The 15,299-nt window shown below is 41.4% G+C and overlaps 1 long non-coding RNA gene across 1 annotated transcript; it reads left to right on the top strand.

The window, feature by feature from the left end:
- Positions 1-13,880: 13,880 nt before the first annotated feature.
- LOC136763971 (uncharacterized) lies at positions 13,881-15,091 on the top strand. The gene is made up of 3 exons (XR_010821122.1): positions 13,881-13,974; positions 14,242-14,355; positions 14,939-15,091. It is a non-coding gene; the product is annotated as an uncharacterized LOC136763971 (long non-coding RNA).
- Positions 15,092-15,299: the final 208 nt, after the last annotated feature.

The following is a 15,299-nucleotide window of genomic DNA, read 5'->3' as shown; positions in this document are numbered from 1 at the left end:
AATGCACCTTTTTTGCAAACTGACCCAGGAGGACATTGAGATTTTGTTTTCCCTGAGTTATTCAGTCCCTCAGACATGCCACTGAGCAAAGCTGGGCCTCCAGGAAGTGGCAGAAGGGCACCTGGCATGCCAGGGAGTCTTGTTATATATTCTGCTGACCTCGCAATCTTAATCAGCTTCTGTTTTCCGTTGCTGAAAAAAAAAAAATCGAATTCTGTTTTTTTTACTTTATTGCACATTTTCCACTTATATCTCCATGGCACATGACACACACAGTGACATCCTCTCCATTGGGCAATTCGAGCACCATGTGGTGCTTTGCACATTGAATTTCTAAAACCAGGAAGTGCGCGATGTAAACAAACCGCACATGGCTCTTTTCAGCAGAATCTTGTTTCGCAGATAATTATTACTTTGTAATTGATGCCCGAATTTTACACGCTAATTAGACGTTTTACCTACCCTGCCACTGTGCATGACAATTTTCCCATCAGCCTTAAACGCACCATCTGCAAATGTAATACCTACAGCAAATTTATGGTAAATTTAAGACAATTTATGAACTTAATTTCCAGGATTTTATTTTAAGACATTTTAAGACTTTTTAAGGAGCCGCAGGAACCCTGGCATGTGTTCATTTAATTAACATTTAAAAGGGGATCAGACAAAAAAATATGGATGCAAAGTGATTATCGAGGCCTGAATTAGAGTCTAATCACAGTGCTGGGTTTTCCACGTGTGCAGAAAGCATTTAACTGGTAACATTTTATACAAACCCTTTGAAATGACCCCAAGGAGGTGTTTGGAAAGCTCTCAGCCGCCCCCTTCTTATTTTGCCCCCGTTTGGAAATCAAGCTGCCCTTGCTCTGAAGTCCAGTCCACGGGTCAAAGGTTGAGCTGGAAGTGTGACCTTCTGGATTGAATCAGCGTCCGACTCGGGAGCAGCAGTCGTCCTCCCGGCAGGAAGTCGACTGAATTTCACAAGTGGCACCAGTGCCCCAAATCTGTTTCCACCCCAGTGTTTACAGACACCCTGACTACTTTAAACACATTGCTTCTGTTTGCACCGCAGCGCAGTTCAGCTGTCTGCCTGTACCAGACCCTGACAATGCAAAGAGGATTAAAAATCAAAAGGAAAAGCAAACGAATGGCTGCAGAAGCAGATTCTGTTGTTCTGGGAATGAAACAGCTTTTTTGTGAGCATCATGAATACATTGCATACGTTTTTGATAAGGTAACCTCACACTATCTGAAATGACTCGATGGGAAGTCACAGTGGATGATATTTCATAATCATACTGTAATTTACCTCACTCCTCATTCCAATTTAACCACTGAAAATAAATCAAGGGTATTGTTCTCCATTAAGAATATTTATCCTACACTATGAATTATTAATCTCACAAAAACAATACCATATGTCTAACATCATCACAACATTAGATTTTGTCATTTTGAAATAAAACCAATACTGTGGATGTTTGTGCCATTTCCAATTGTCTTCAGCAGTTTTATAGCATCAATGCAATATACATATACATACACACAAATATATATATATACCTTCACACAAATATAAATCTATATTTTCCCAGATGACAGTCCATGCTGGGAAGAAGAAGGGGGTGAAGAACCTGTATTGGAAAGTTGAAGAAAGTGTTTTATATTAACTGTATGTTTTATATTAATGTTAGCATTAGAAATAATAGCAGATTGGATTTATCTAGCTAGCAAAACCAACAAAGTGGTTGTTAAAGATACATCCTGTTGAAATTCTTTTCTGTTTATCTAGAGAACAACCCACGGATGTATAGTCCACAGATATCTGCCATTTTGCTTAGTATCCGTTTGTAGATTTCCTGTTCTTCCCTCAACACTGAAGATGTTACATTATAGTGATTGATTACCTCATTGTCCATTGTGAAAGAAAACTGTGAGATTGGGCAGTTTGTATGCCATAACAGGAAAACATCTGCTTCCATGATGACTCCCTCCCTCCGGAAGAGTGTCCAACAAACTTTGCAATGCTTGCACCTTTTGAAGCTTTTGACTGGATGAACGGCCACAACATTCTACATCATCTTCCTATAAAGCTTCACTCGTGTTTGTAAAAACTACGTTTTCACTGAAGGAATTCCCTGACGTGCTGCTTCCAAGCCGGCTTGTTAATAAAGTTTCTATCTGCTTTATCTCAACGACTTTTCCAGTTATTTCCAAGATGGGTTCAACACAGATATTGCTAATTTCAGGTCACGAAATTTGTATTTCATGCACAGAAGCGCTTTGGTCCATTAAATTATGTTTGACTCAAACGAAGAACCATAGAAAACGGGTTTCCGTTTCTGCGTTTCTTCTTGGTTTCTGTAGATTGTGATGTGGTAAATGTGGCACTGCCCCCTAGTGCACGCGTCAAAATTACATGTAAGTATGGTGGCAGACACCTATGGGAACGTCTGCGTACGACGCCCACGCATGTTCACAGAGACGCATAAGCATCAGTCAAACTTCAGGCCCCCCCATCTTCCGCCACAGGCCCCGGTTGTGAGCCGGGTCTCACTCCTCTCTGTCCCATCGCTATTCCCTGCCTGCCTTCCCCTCAGTCAGCTGCTCTCCCCTCAGCTTCAGGATCTTCTGTTTGCTTTAAACCTTTTTCATCCTCTTCTCCTCTTCCACCTGCCTGTCTATGCATTCCAGGGCAAACAATTTGAATTATGTGCAGCTCAGCCTCTGACAAATGAAAAAAATTGAATATGTTTTGGTTTTGCTTTTTCTATCTTTCAAAATGGTTAACTTCTCCCCCTCTTCACCTGTCGATTTATTACATTTGCTATTGTTTGTGTTGTGTTGTTGGTATTGTTGTTTAGTATAACAATTACATATCAATAGGTTAGCAATGCTGCTTCACAGCTCCCCAGAGGCAGGATCAATTCAGTTGTGGGGTCTGCCTGTGTAGGGCAGCCTGTTCTCCCCGTGTCCGCCTGGGTTTTCTCTGGAGTCTGGTCTCACCCCAGCCCAGCGACAGGCTGCTGAGGCTGACTGGCTACTCTGAACTGCCTGTAGTTGCGTGTGTGGTACTGGCCAACCCCTCTGCCAGCGTGGCAAGAGCAACATTGTTCCCAGAGACGTCAAATTCATGGAAGATCTTTGTGAGATATTTCCCTGTCATATTAAAGAGGAAGCTGATGGTGCCGCTGCCGTCCACATCGATCAAGGAGAACAAAGCACTAGCGTGCTGCGAGATGAACTCCTTCTCCATGTGGTTCTACAGACACGAGGGAGGGTGGAAGAACAGAAGGAAGAGGAGAGGGGTGGTAGAGGGAGGGATGAGTTTGAGGAACAGAACACAAGACAATAGGAAACGTAAGAACGCAAGCAGATGAAGCAGAGAGACGTCTGGCGGCTCGGGATGCAGGGTCAAGGAAGGCCATCTAACACTCCCCTTCATCTTTACAGTGAACTGAATCAATGAAAAAGGGTTGCATGACATTTCCTTCATGTGATCCAGCAGCATCTGTAGATCTGACGCGCTGTGTGATGCTGTCCATTGGTTCTGGAGAAGCACTTGCTAGACTCTGTCTGTGTATCTGTGCCTCTCCGGCCCGCCTCCCAGGAAGAGCCCGGCCTACCTGGTTAGCCGGCAGGACGCACACTTCCACATTCCTATGCCTCACGAACTTCAAACACAAACACAGGGGCCCGACCTGGAGACCCATCTACTCAGTCACACAATGTGGCCCTTCAGGTGCAAATTGATCACACACACTAACCTGCTTTTTCTCATTTTATTTTAAAGAGTATATATTTTGTGTAAACGATTACTTACTGAATGTATATTAGAATGGATTTGAAAGTCTGTATTTAATTTTTAATTATTTTATTGTATTTATGTTTTGGGATGGGGTTTTCATATCGGTCCTTCAGGGCTTCCCACTTCACCTGCACAAATCTTCATATTTTTACCAGGTTTTTGTCTTTCATTTTCTTTGGTGCAAATTAATAAAATAACAAACCAAAAACTAAAAACCAAACAAACTTATACCTAATCAATGTTTATAAATGTCAAATACACATATAAATAATTAATAATATATAAAACTAGCCACATCCATAGGATACAAAGAATGCAGAAGTGTGTATCTTAAACATACTAATGACTAACAATAATATTAGTAAACAATTAAAATAATATTAGCAATAATAAAAATCTTAATCTTGATACATTAATTGATTATTATAATGCATATAAAATAAATATGAATATTACAATAATAAAACATAAGCAGTCTTAATGAAGTGAATAAACATATCTTTATAATAATGTGCAATAAAATTTAAAATGCTAACATAGATAAAGCATGGCAATAATATACATGAAATCAGCATGTTTCATAAATAAATAGTAAATAAACATCCTCATAATGTGTAGTACGAATCAAACAGTAATGCTATAAATTAAATATAACTATTAATAAAGTAACAATAAGTTATCATAACCTTTTAATAAATACACCCTCATAATTAATACATATTTTCATATACATAAGCAATTTATTAAGAACCGCACGGTGTTTAATAATAGCGTTTTTTAGAAAACATGTAGAACATGGTTTATATAAAAACACTTGCACATATTTTTGCCCGGTTTTTGTCTTTCATTTTCTTTGGTGCAAATTAATAAAAAAATAAAAAAGAGCAAAAACTAAAAACCAAATGAACTCAATGTTTATGTCAAATACACAGATCAATAATTAATAATATATAAAACTGCAACATCCGTTACAATAAACGTGTAACAATAATAATAATAATAATAATAATAATAATAATAATAATAATAATAATAATAAATAGATAAATAAAGCATTATAAGAAGTGTGTATATTAAACATAATAACTATGATGTAATATTGTGTCTTTCCACATTAAAAAGAAAACGCTTGCCGCAGTGACGTTGCAATGCGAGTGTTTAGCGCCTTTATTGCGGCTAAAGTCGTGTGTGTTGTCGGTGTTAAGGTGTGTATTTGCAATCATCGCAGTCTCACGCAGTTCATGACTTCAGCAGATCTTTAGCAAATTTCAGGAATAAAGGCTGACATTTCGATCTCATTACATCAGTTTAAACAGGGCAGCTTTGCAGAGACAGTTTGAAACAAATGTAATATAATGTACAACAGTTACAGAAACCTGACCTCAAACACGTTCCTGACATCCTATTTATAAACAACATTTATTTTGAGCTGCTGGAAAGTAGTTTCCTTTATCAGTCAAATGTAGTTTTATTGACTTTGTATTGCGTAGACATTGGATACAGATGTATATAAAACATGTATCTCGCAGTTCAAACCCATGTATGACAGTTGGACTTCTGGAAATGCGTACAACGTACATGTTGTTTCTTTGTTTTTCAAGTTACTTTAAATGTCTGTAAAGAAAAGGCATAAAGTGAACCAAAATACATCCTAAACAAATATACACCTTCCATATATTTTTTGCTAAACGTTAACTCATTTAATTTCTCTGAGGTTATTTTTCTTTCTACAACATAATATTGCAGGAGTGCTTACCATATTTGTTTGTGACTATAAAATGAATTGCATGGCTCTGAGGTGAGGAGGGTGCAAATCATTTGACATGGACTGACCCCTACTGTCCTGCTGAAGTGGTCTGGCAGGGCGAGATTAGTATTGGCATCAGCTCAGTAACACGCACCTGACCTGAGCGGTTTATGTAGACCTTTAGTGATGGCAGCAGTTAATATGATGATTATGCACACTGACCTATTTTGCACACTGTGAGTTATTTTTCAGCATTGACTGAATATGTCAAACAGGACAATGTCTTGCGATATAGAACATTTTCAGTTTGAACTTTAATTTTTCCTGGAAAATAATGGAAATTATGGTGGAAAGTCATGGAAAAGGGAAACCTGAATTGAGTGGGAACCCTATCTGGACTCTGGATAGTCGATTGGATTCTTTCTCATGTTCTTACATACAGGGCTTTTTTTCTTTCCTTTTTTCATACTTTCACTACAGGCTTCACAGATCTTCACCAGAATCTGGGCCTTATCAGCCATCTTCTCAGGCTGATTTTTCTTCTGAGAGAGGAGTTCCTCACACCTCTGTCTCTTGGCCTCAAGAGCCTTCTTCTGGTTGTAAATGATGAAGCGCAAGTCTTCCACAATCCTGGAGTTCTCTCTCTCTTCCTGCAGCTCTGCAGTGAGGTGTTGGAGTTGGGACTGATGGCTGGTCCTCTGTTCGACCAGAGGATAGAGGATGCTTGTTTAAACTTCGTCACAGGTTTAAGCTTTTACAGAACATCTTTGCCGATTCAGAGTGGAATTGTTCTTGAAGGCAGCAGCATCTTCACATTCACAATCTTTACCCCCACCATGCTCTCATGAAATTTCACTGTCAAACCCTCCACCCCCGCTCTCACAAATTTTGGGGATCCTCAGCCAAAATCTGGGCAGCAAAGGGGTTCCTGGGTTAAAAAAGTTTGAGAACCACTGATCTAAAGAGTGTGGGGGTGGGACTCAATATCATTTAACACTACATATCACTGTGGAAGTCCTGAGAAGCCCAGTGTCAATGCTAGAGTCTCTTCCCACTTCAGCCCCATCATCCCTTCGTGCTCCCCTGGCACTGGCGGCCTGGATACCTCTATTGCTGCCTGCTCTCATCCAGCCTCTCAGTCAGACTGCTTAGTTCCTGTTCCAGAGCATTGAAGTCATTCCTCATGTCCTCCAGGTCCCCCCTGGCTGAAGCCAGCAATTCATCTTTCTCCTGAATTTGAAGTCTGTGAACGGTTATACTGGGACAAACAGCTGGGAGCTGGGACAAACACTGGCAAAGTGGCGCAGATGAAAGGCTAAGATGACCTCCTGCCCGAAACACAGTGCAACAGTACTATTAAACATGCTTTTCACGCCTCACCTCGTTTGCTTCAGTTCCTCCTCACTGGATGTCTCCTCCTGGGCTGACACTGCAGTCCCCTGGGGCACACAGGCCAACAACACAAGCTCCTCTGACCTCCACCTCCATATCACGGTAGCCACCAGAAACTCTTGCTAAAACAAAGCATAGGCACAATGAGGAAGAATAGTTATAGGCACTAAAGTGGGCTACTAGACATTAAACACTCATCAGTCACCAGTCCGACTCTTTAAAGGGTTAGAAGGAAGTGAAAGACAGTGGATATCTCCGCAACAATATTGTTTCAATTCAATCTGGCCGACACAACTAGTGCTTGTTTGGACTCTCTATATATGTTTTCTAGATATCTAACAGTAACACTGTTGTGGCTACTGTTTCCAGCATGGGGACCCGGGAGAGCTGGGGGCTCTACAAGGTTGCTTCAGTTTATACAAATGATGTGACTAAATAAATAATAATAATGCAGTACTGGCGTCCCGTCCTGGGTGCATTCCTGCCGGGATCGGCTCTGGCTTTCCTGTGACCCTCACCAGGACAAGCGGTTTCAAAGATGGATAGATAATGCAGTATAACTGAGTTTGTGTTTAATTTCAGCTCCACATAAAATACAGACACAAAAAGGCATTTATTATTTTACTTATTTAGTATTACCTTGATGATATGGTCAGGGGTTCTAGTTTAATGAATAAATTAAGGGGAACTTAAGTCAACTAATATGTTTGATGTGTCCAACAGTTTGAGACAGGCCGAGGCGTGCGCCTGCAAGGTGCCGTGGCACGTACGCTGTGCTGAAAGCGCTGTATAATCGCATTTGAGAGAGAGAGAGAGAGAGAGAGAGAAGCGCCATCGAAAATGTTTAGAGTGAGCTTAGTGTTTTTATTGACTAATTTTTGTTTCCATATTGCTTATTTTTCCTATTTACACCGATCAGCCATAACATTATGACCACCTGCCTAATATTGTGTAGGTCCCCTTTTTGCTGCCAAAACAGCCCTGACCCGTCGAGGCATGGACTCCACTAGACCTCTGAAGGTGTGCTGTGGTATCTGGCACCAAGACGTCAGCAGCAGATCCTTTAAGTCCTGTAAGTTGCGAGGTGGGGCCTCCATGGATCGGACTTGTTTGTCCAGCACATCCCACAGATGCTCGATTGGATTGAGATCTGGGGAATTTGGAGGCCAAGTCAACACCTTGAACTCGTGATTAATCAGACCAGGCCACCTTCTTCCATTGCTCCGTGATCCAGTTCTGATGCTAATGTGCCCATTGTAGGTGCATTCGGCAGTGGACAGGGGTCAGCATGGGCACCCTGACTGGTCTGCAGCTACGCAGCCCCATACGCAACAAACTGCGATGCACTGTGTGTTCTGACACCTTTCTATCAGAACCAGCATTCACTTTTTCAGCAGTTTGAGCAGCAGTAGCTCGTCTGTTGAATCGGACCACATGGGCCAGCCTTCGCTCCCCACGTGCATCAGTGAGACTTGGCCGCCCATGACCCTGTCGCCGGTTCACCGCTTTTCCTTCCTTGGACACTTTTGATAGGTATTGACCACTGCAGACTGGGAACAGCCCACAAGAGATGCAGTTTTGGAGATGCTCTGACCCAGTCATCTAGCCATCACAATTTGGCCCTTGTCAAAGTCGCTCAGATCCTTACACTGCCCATTTTTCCTGCTTTTGTGCTGACCTCGGTTGCCCACTGCAAAGCAGCCTCGTATGTCAGTGTGGGGTTTACCGAAACCATTTTCAAGCATTTTCAAAACAATTGCATCACTGCGCTTAGGATCTGGGTGCCCTGAATATTCTTTGAATGCTTTGAATTTCCTTTCAACAACTCATGAGGAGTTTCACCTGAGCGCTGTTTCACTTCCATTATAGCCCCCCAATTTCCATTGCCCGAGCCCAGGGCATCCTTTTTTGCTGCCCTAAACTCCTTGTATTTATTATCGAAATTCCCTTCGGACACTCCCTTAGCCCATGAACCATTTCTAAACGCCACATTAATACTTTCCCATATGTAATTTGGGCATTTAGCTTTCACTGTGACATGTACATCTTTTAAGTGCATTATATATATTTCCTTAATTTCCTCTAACTGTTCCCAAAAGTCCACATTACAGTGGGCTGGTTTCAATTTTGTTAAATCTTTTAGGAGAGTGTGTAATTCTCCTGATGTGAATGGACGATGTATGCTAGTCTTCACCTTACTGTCTGCTTCATCTGCATCCCCCTTTTCTGTTTTAATCCTGGTTTCTATTGGAGCCCTTTAAACGGGTCGACAGAGAGGCTTGTATGAAGGAGGCGATGCATTGCCCTTTTCCCCATAACACTCCCTCTCATACTCCCATGCCTTCCGATCTAAGTCATCCCAGTTCATCATCATTCTCACTGAGACTCGCACCAAAGACAGCAGCACATTTCTTTCTCTCTCTTTTCTCAAACATGTAATTTCTTTCTGCAATTCAATCACATCTTCATCTTTCTCTTTCAACATAGTTTTAGAACATGACATGTCCCTTTCTTCTTGCATTTCCCTTTTTATTATTTTATTATTATTTTTTCTTGGCAGACGCACTTATCCAGGGCGACTTACAACATAAGTGCAATCCATGCTCTCACAATTACAACTGCTTTATGTGTTTGATATTCACTTTCCTTTTCCCACCAATGTATCTGTCACTGCGGCTCCATTCTGTAGACACATTGTGGGCTTAGTAAGGCAGGTTAAAGGTCTTCACACAGAGAGGCGTCACAATCTGAACAAACTCCCCAGCGATGTGGCTGAAGAGACAATTTGGGAACATTCAAAAACAGACTGGATAGGATCCTTGATCACTTAGTTATTAATGGACACCAAACGAGCACGATGGGGTGAATGGCCTCCTCTCGATTGGACACTTTCTTAGAAAATGTATGTTTTGCATGCTAACAAAAATAAGTAAATATCAGCGATTGGTAATTGGGAAATTTAGCTTCCCAATTATTAGTATCAGTATGGGACCAAAAAAACCTATATCGGTCAGGCTCAAGTTCAATATATTCTGTTTTTATATAAAGTAGTTGAGTCTCTGATGCGTTGGCTGCTCATACATTTGGGGTTCTCCGAGTCTGCTACAGTAAGATGGTGTCATTCATCAGTACGTTTTAGAAATCTACAGTGGTGTCAATTTCTTCTCCTCAGAAAGACTCATTTTACTTCGAGGCGTCTCTTATCAGGGCTCATTTGTTTGGGTTCACTGGCACAAGGAGGAGGTGGCCTCAGGACTGCCCAGTCAGTCAGATTTGTTTCAGAAAGGTATCGCAACTCTCAGAGCAGGACGCACACCAGATCACTTTGTTCACAGGGTAAAAACATTTCTAGGAAACAAAGGACACAAAAACAATATAAATAACTACAACAAAAAGGACAGCATCCCTGAAGTGTGGAAATGAACAACGACAGGAAGGAGGAATGTGCGCTCTTGGGTGAGGAGTCTGACTTTGAAGACCACCAGGATAACGAGGAGACGTCTGAAGACCAGACACCAGGGTAACTTAAGATCTTCATTGATATCCTTCTAAAATATGATGTTTAAATTACTTAATCTTTAAAGGTTATAACTTAACTGTTTTTGCCAACACATGTGATCCCATACCCAGGTATTTAATTTTAAAATAGGTTTTTTTTTTTTTTAGCATTAGCATTGCATTGTTTAAAACCATCCATTCAGCAGTTTATTAGCTATACTTCTTCAGTCTTATTGGATCACTAGATGGGAGACAGATCAATACATGCACAGCCTACATCAATTCCTGTCTCCAAACCCAACCCAGGTGCTGCCCTCAGAGAGCTAATTATTAACAGAACTTGAATTATATTATTTTCCAGCTCCCTTAACAAAAGACATTTGAAGAGAAAACATGGTCAGTCCTGTCTGTCACGTCACCGCTTGTGCGCGTCTGTCATCGCTGTGTTGCTGATGACTCTGCAGGTGACTCTGATAGCTCTGCTGCTGGGGATGCACAGCAGGATACAGGAGCTGGAGACGTGGCAGCGGGCGGAGGAGCAGAGAGGTACAGTCTATACAACACTGACTACAACACTGGTGTAATGTATAACCCCTGCTGAAGAGCACATTACACAGGGCCATTCATATGTATTTCCTCCAGTTTAAGTGTCCACAGTTAACTAACACATCAACCAGAACAACCTCATTAGTTATTTGTAGTGTATAGTATATATTAAGCAAAAATAATTCATAAACAGCTCAGAAATGCAGTTTTGCTAGAATGCTTTGGAAGGCCTAGTTGAAGAAGTATCTTGGGCAGACAAAAGACATGAGCAAGCCGAAATGCAATCCGGGAACACCGAACAGAGCTAGATTTGTACTTTTCTGGTCTTTTCAAAGACGCTTTATGTGTTTTCTGCGTGACTGAAGTTCCCATTAAAACCAGGGGATACATGAGACTCCTATCAGTTTAAATGTATTCTTTGTCAGCAAGAAACAGATACATTTAATGGCTTATTTAATGCTTCAGGCTGCAACACAGGAAAACTGATATGCAGTGTAAACATTCAGTATTTGGGTGAAATAAAACATTTTAAAAGATGTTAGATGTCTTAAAAATTGTCATAATTAGGGATTATATGTTAATAATGTATCCTAATCCTAAGAGCAGACTTGTATTGGTTGTTAGGTCTTCTAGAGGATATTCCTTGAAAAGCTGTTACAGTCTGAGATTTGGAAGTGAAGTAAAGACTTTTTACACACCACACACCACTCATTCATTAACTCCGTAACACACAACTATTTATAACTTTGCCATCCCAGCCTCCCTTTTGTCCCTGTGGTTCACCATTTAGTCCGAAGGGCGCCGTTCCCCGCCTGTATCCGAACCCCCCTGTGCAGCACCTTTTGACCAAGAGATAGCGCTGTGATGTACCTCACGAGTATCCGTAGAGAAAAATGTGATGACGTGGGAACATGCGCCAGGAAAACATCATGAAAAAAGTGGTGAATTGAACTGTAGCTCTGCTTGTTAGGCTCATCAATATTACATTGTGTGAGAGGTGGGATAGAATTGTTTGTGGCAAAAGAGACAACCAAGAAAGAAGGCAGCTGAGAGAGGCGAATTTAACATGAACACAAGCCATGGATGTGTGCTGTGCCAGTGAAATCACGTCCGATCAGGTGAAACAGTTGAAGTACTGTTGAAGATTAAGTACACAAGATAAGAAGTGTCAAACATGATAAAAAGTTTAGTAAAGACTGGCAAGCTGTAAAAGATGTGGTTATAAACAGAAGCACAGAAAATGCACAGCTTGGTCAAACATGTAAATCATGCCAAAATAAAAAACACTGAAAGACACAGAGCCAGCAAAGACAACCACGAAACATGCATGTAGTTGAACAAAATGACAACATGTTCAGTCTGCGGCCACTGCAGAGATGGAAGAGGACAGAGAAAAGTGCATTGAGAAACTGAGGATTAATAACAATGCTGTGCCACTGCACTGGCACCCAGTGCACAGTAATGTGTTTAACGCACTTCAGCTGATAGAAAAGTTGGTTAACTATTCTGGCCACCAGATGGCCCCATTGGGTTAAATATCACTTACCTGTATACATAGAAGACAGAAACACAAAGTTGAGTTCCAGATCATTGAGGAAGATGTGCCAGCCATACTCAGAAGAGTAACAGGTCTAAAACTAGGTGAAGAATATATGATGTTAAGGTCCTGAGCAATGACTTATTGAAAGACTTTGAGGATCTATTATCTGGTTAAGGATGCCTACCAGGACACCATCATATCCAAGTTGACTCCACAGTTCCACCAGTTGAGCACGCCCTGAGAAAGGTTGCAGTTGCTCTCAAAGACAAGACTGTAGAGGAGCTACACAGAATGAAACAAATGGGAGTGATTGCAAAGCAAACAGAACGACAGACTGGGTGAATTACAGTGGTCAAACCAAGCAAGATCTGGATATGTATAGATCACCTCAACAAAGCAAGCAAATGGGATCACTATCCACTGCTCACTGTTGAAGAGGTGGACGCGAACAAAGGGTTCTGGCAGGTCCAATTGGACAATGAAAGCTCTTAGCTTGTTGTTGACAACCCCATCTAGGCCCTCTGCCCTTTGGGGTCACGTCTGCTTCAGAGGTGTTTCAGAGATATGTGGCACAAATGGCAGAGGGCCTAGATGGGGTTGTCAACATAACTGAAGGCTTTAGTCAAACAGACACGTGGAGAGAACTGTACACACAATAAAAAGCTGTATCAGAAAATGACGTAGAATGTTGTGGCCGTTCATCCAATCAAAAGGTGCAAGCCCGAGTCCGTTTACGATCCGTCTTCCCAGGGGAGATGTGGGATCTGCAAACCTAATGGCTTTCTTTGATATTTTGCCGAGAAGTGTGGTCGAACGGTCATATTTTACAACTGTCCCTCAATCATTAACAAAGTCCACAAACAAACTTTTAACAAACAGCTGCTCTCTCTCTCTCTCTCTCTCTCTCTCTCTCTCTCTCTCTCTCTCTCTCTCTCTCTCTCTCTCTCTCGTTTGATCCTTTTATTATTGACAGGAATGTCTAGAGGGTATGCCCTGAACAACTGCCTTAGTGGCAGCTTAATAAATCTACTTTGCTCGGTCTACATACTCTTATTAATATAAAACATAATACAGTCTCTTCATTATGCATAGAGGAAAACGTGCGGCAGGAAAACATCACAAACATTGAACTGCAGCTCCACAGGCGCCACAGAATAGAAAAACAAAACACAAAAACTGTTAATGACATTATAAGGCAAACTTTGCTTCCTTGCCTGTTGAGAGGCCCAGTTTTGAAAGATGTTAACAGGAACAAGAAAACATCTCAATGAGTTTTAATGTTCACACAAACGGCTCGACATGGTTTTGACCAATATATATTATTATAAGTTTTCCTTGTCTATTACAGCCGAGCTCAACAGCCTTGAGCAGAAACAGATGCAGGATAAAATGTGTAATCAGGAGAACGTCCATAAGGAATCCAGATTCGACGCATATGAGCAGGTAGGACTTTTAGAATACATAAATAAATGATTTATACAAAAATAAAGTACATTTTCTTAAGTAAAAGAGAGAGAAACCACAAATAAGCAGAACCTTCACTGTCTGTGTTTTAATATTGTAACCTTGGATAAACGGTCCTGCCAAACAATTATAATGCTAAGAATAAGAATCGTCCTTATCGTGTTCTGTGTGAAAGTGCAGTTGTGTGTTTCACAGCGTATCTTGAATTGAACGAAAACAAAAACACACTTTTGTAACATCGTGCAGAACCTGGCAAACATGGATTCCAACCTCGTGCGGATCAATCAGTACGTCATCTCCCTGAAGTCTAGCTATGAGAAACTGAAACACGACGTGGGCCTCGATGCGTCTCGGACACAGGTAAGACCCCCCAACTCAAGACTTTTAAGACTTCCCCCACCAGCAGCACTGCCAAATGCGACACACAGATCCAGGTCAAGGCAGCCCCACCCTACATACTGTACACACACATTGTTGATTTTTTTCCAGCTGTGGAACAGTGTGTCTTGTTAAACCTGTCTTTAATTGTTGGCCATCTAAAGGAAATGCAAGGCCTTCTGGGAAGTGTAGTTCCAGCTACTGAACCACAAAGACCACACACACACACACGCACACACACACACACACACATGCACACATGCACACACACACAGCCTGTAACACTTCTGAAGGATGTAGGCGGCACATGATTCCAAGCACGTTATGTATTAATGTGCTTTTCACACTGTCACTGTGAGTTATGCTTATTGTATTGTCTGATTATGGTGTCATTTTCCTAACAAATTGAAGCCTGGCTAAGTTTGGAGAGCAAACATCTCTGTGTTTGTTTGATTATTTCTATAGTAGGATATGCATGGACACCACAAGTTGTTTGCTGGGAAAAACATGTTTTGAAAAAAAGCAAAAACTGGATTTGTTTGTTTGATTGAATGTTATTTTACAGGACGCATCCCCCCTCTTTGATTTTGTTCTTGAAATCAACCGAACCGCTTCAGCTAATTTCGTGTCTCTGAGAGGAGATGTGATGCATTTGGAGAAGGCCCTGACGAACGCAACGCGCAGACTGGGGTCCCTGAGCGAACGTCTGTCCAGAGACCTGCAGGTCACAGTACTCAATGCCACAGAGGTCTCAGGTTTTGAGGGAGCGTGTGATTGGCTGCTGAATGTCCACCAGAGCTGCTGCCAGAGAATTGAAAGTTCATTTCTCTACCATATGCCATTTCCAACGTCGTTTTAGAGAATTTGGCAGCACGTCCAACCAGCCTCACAATTGCAGACCAGCTGACCAATTATATATTTGTTTG

The sequence above is a fragment of the Amia ocellicauda genome, chromosome 12, assembly GCF_036373705.1.
Source record: "Amia ocellicauda isolate fAmiCal2 chromosome 12, fAmiCal2.hap1, whole genome shotgun sequence".
In the NCBI taxonomy this organism is placed as follows: Eukaryota; Metazoa; Chordata; class Actinopteri; order Amiiformes; family Amiidae; genus Amia; species Amia ocellicauda.
Note: the sequence above shows the minus strand (reverse complement) of the source record. Positions and strands in the feature narration are given on the sequence as shown.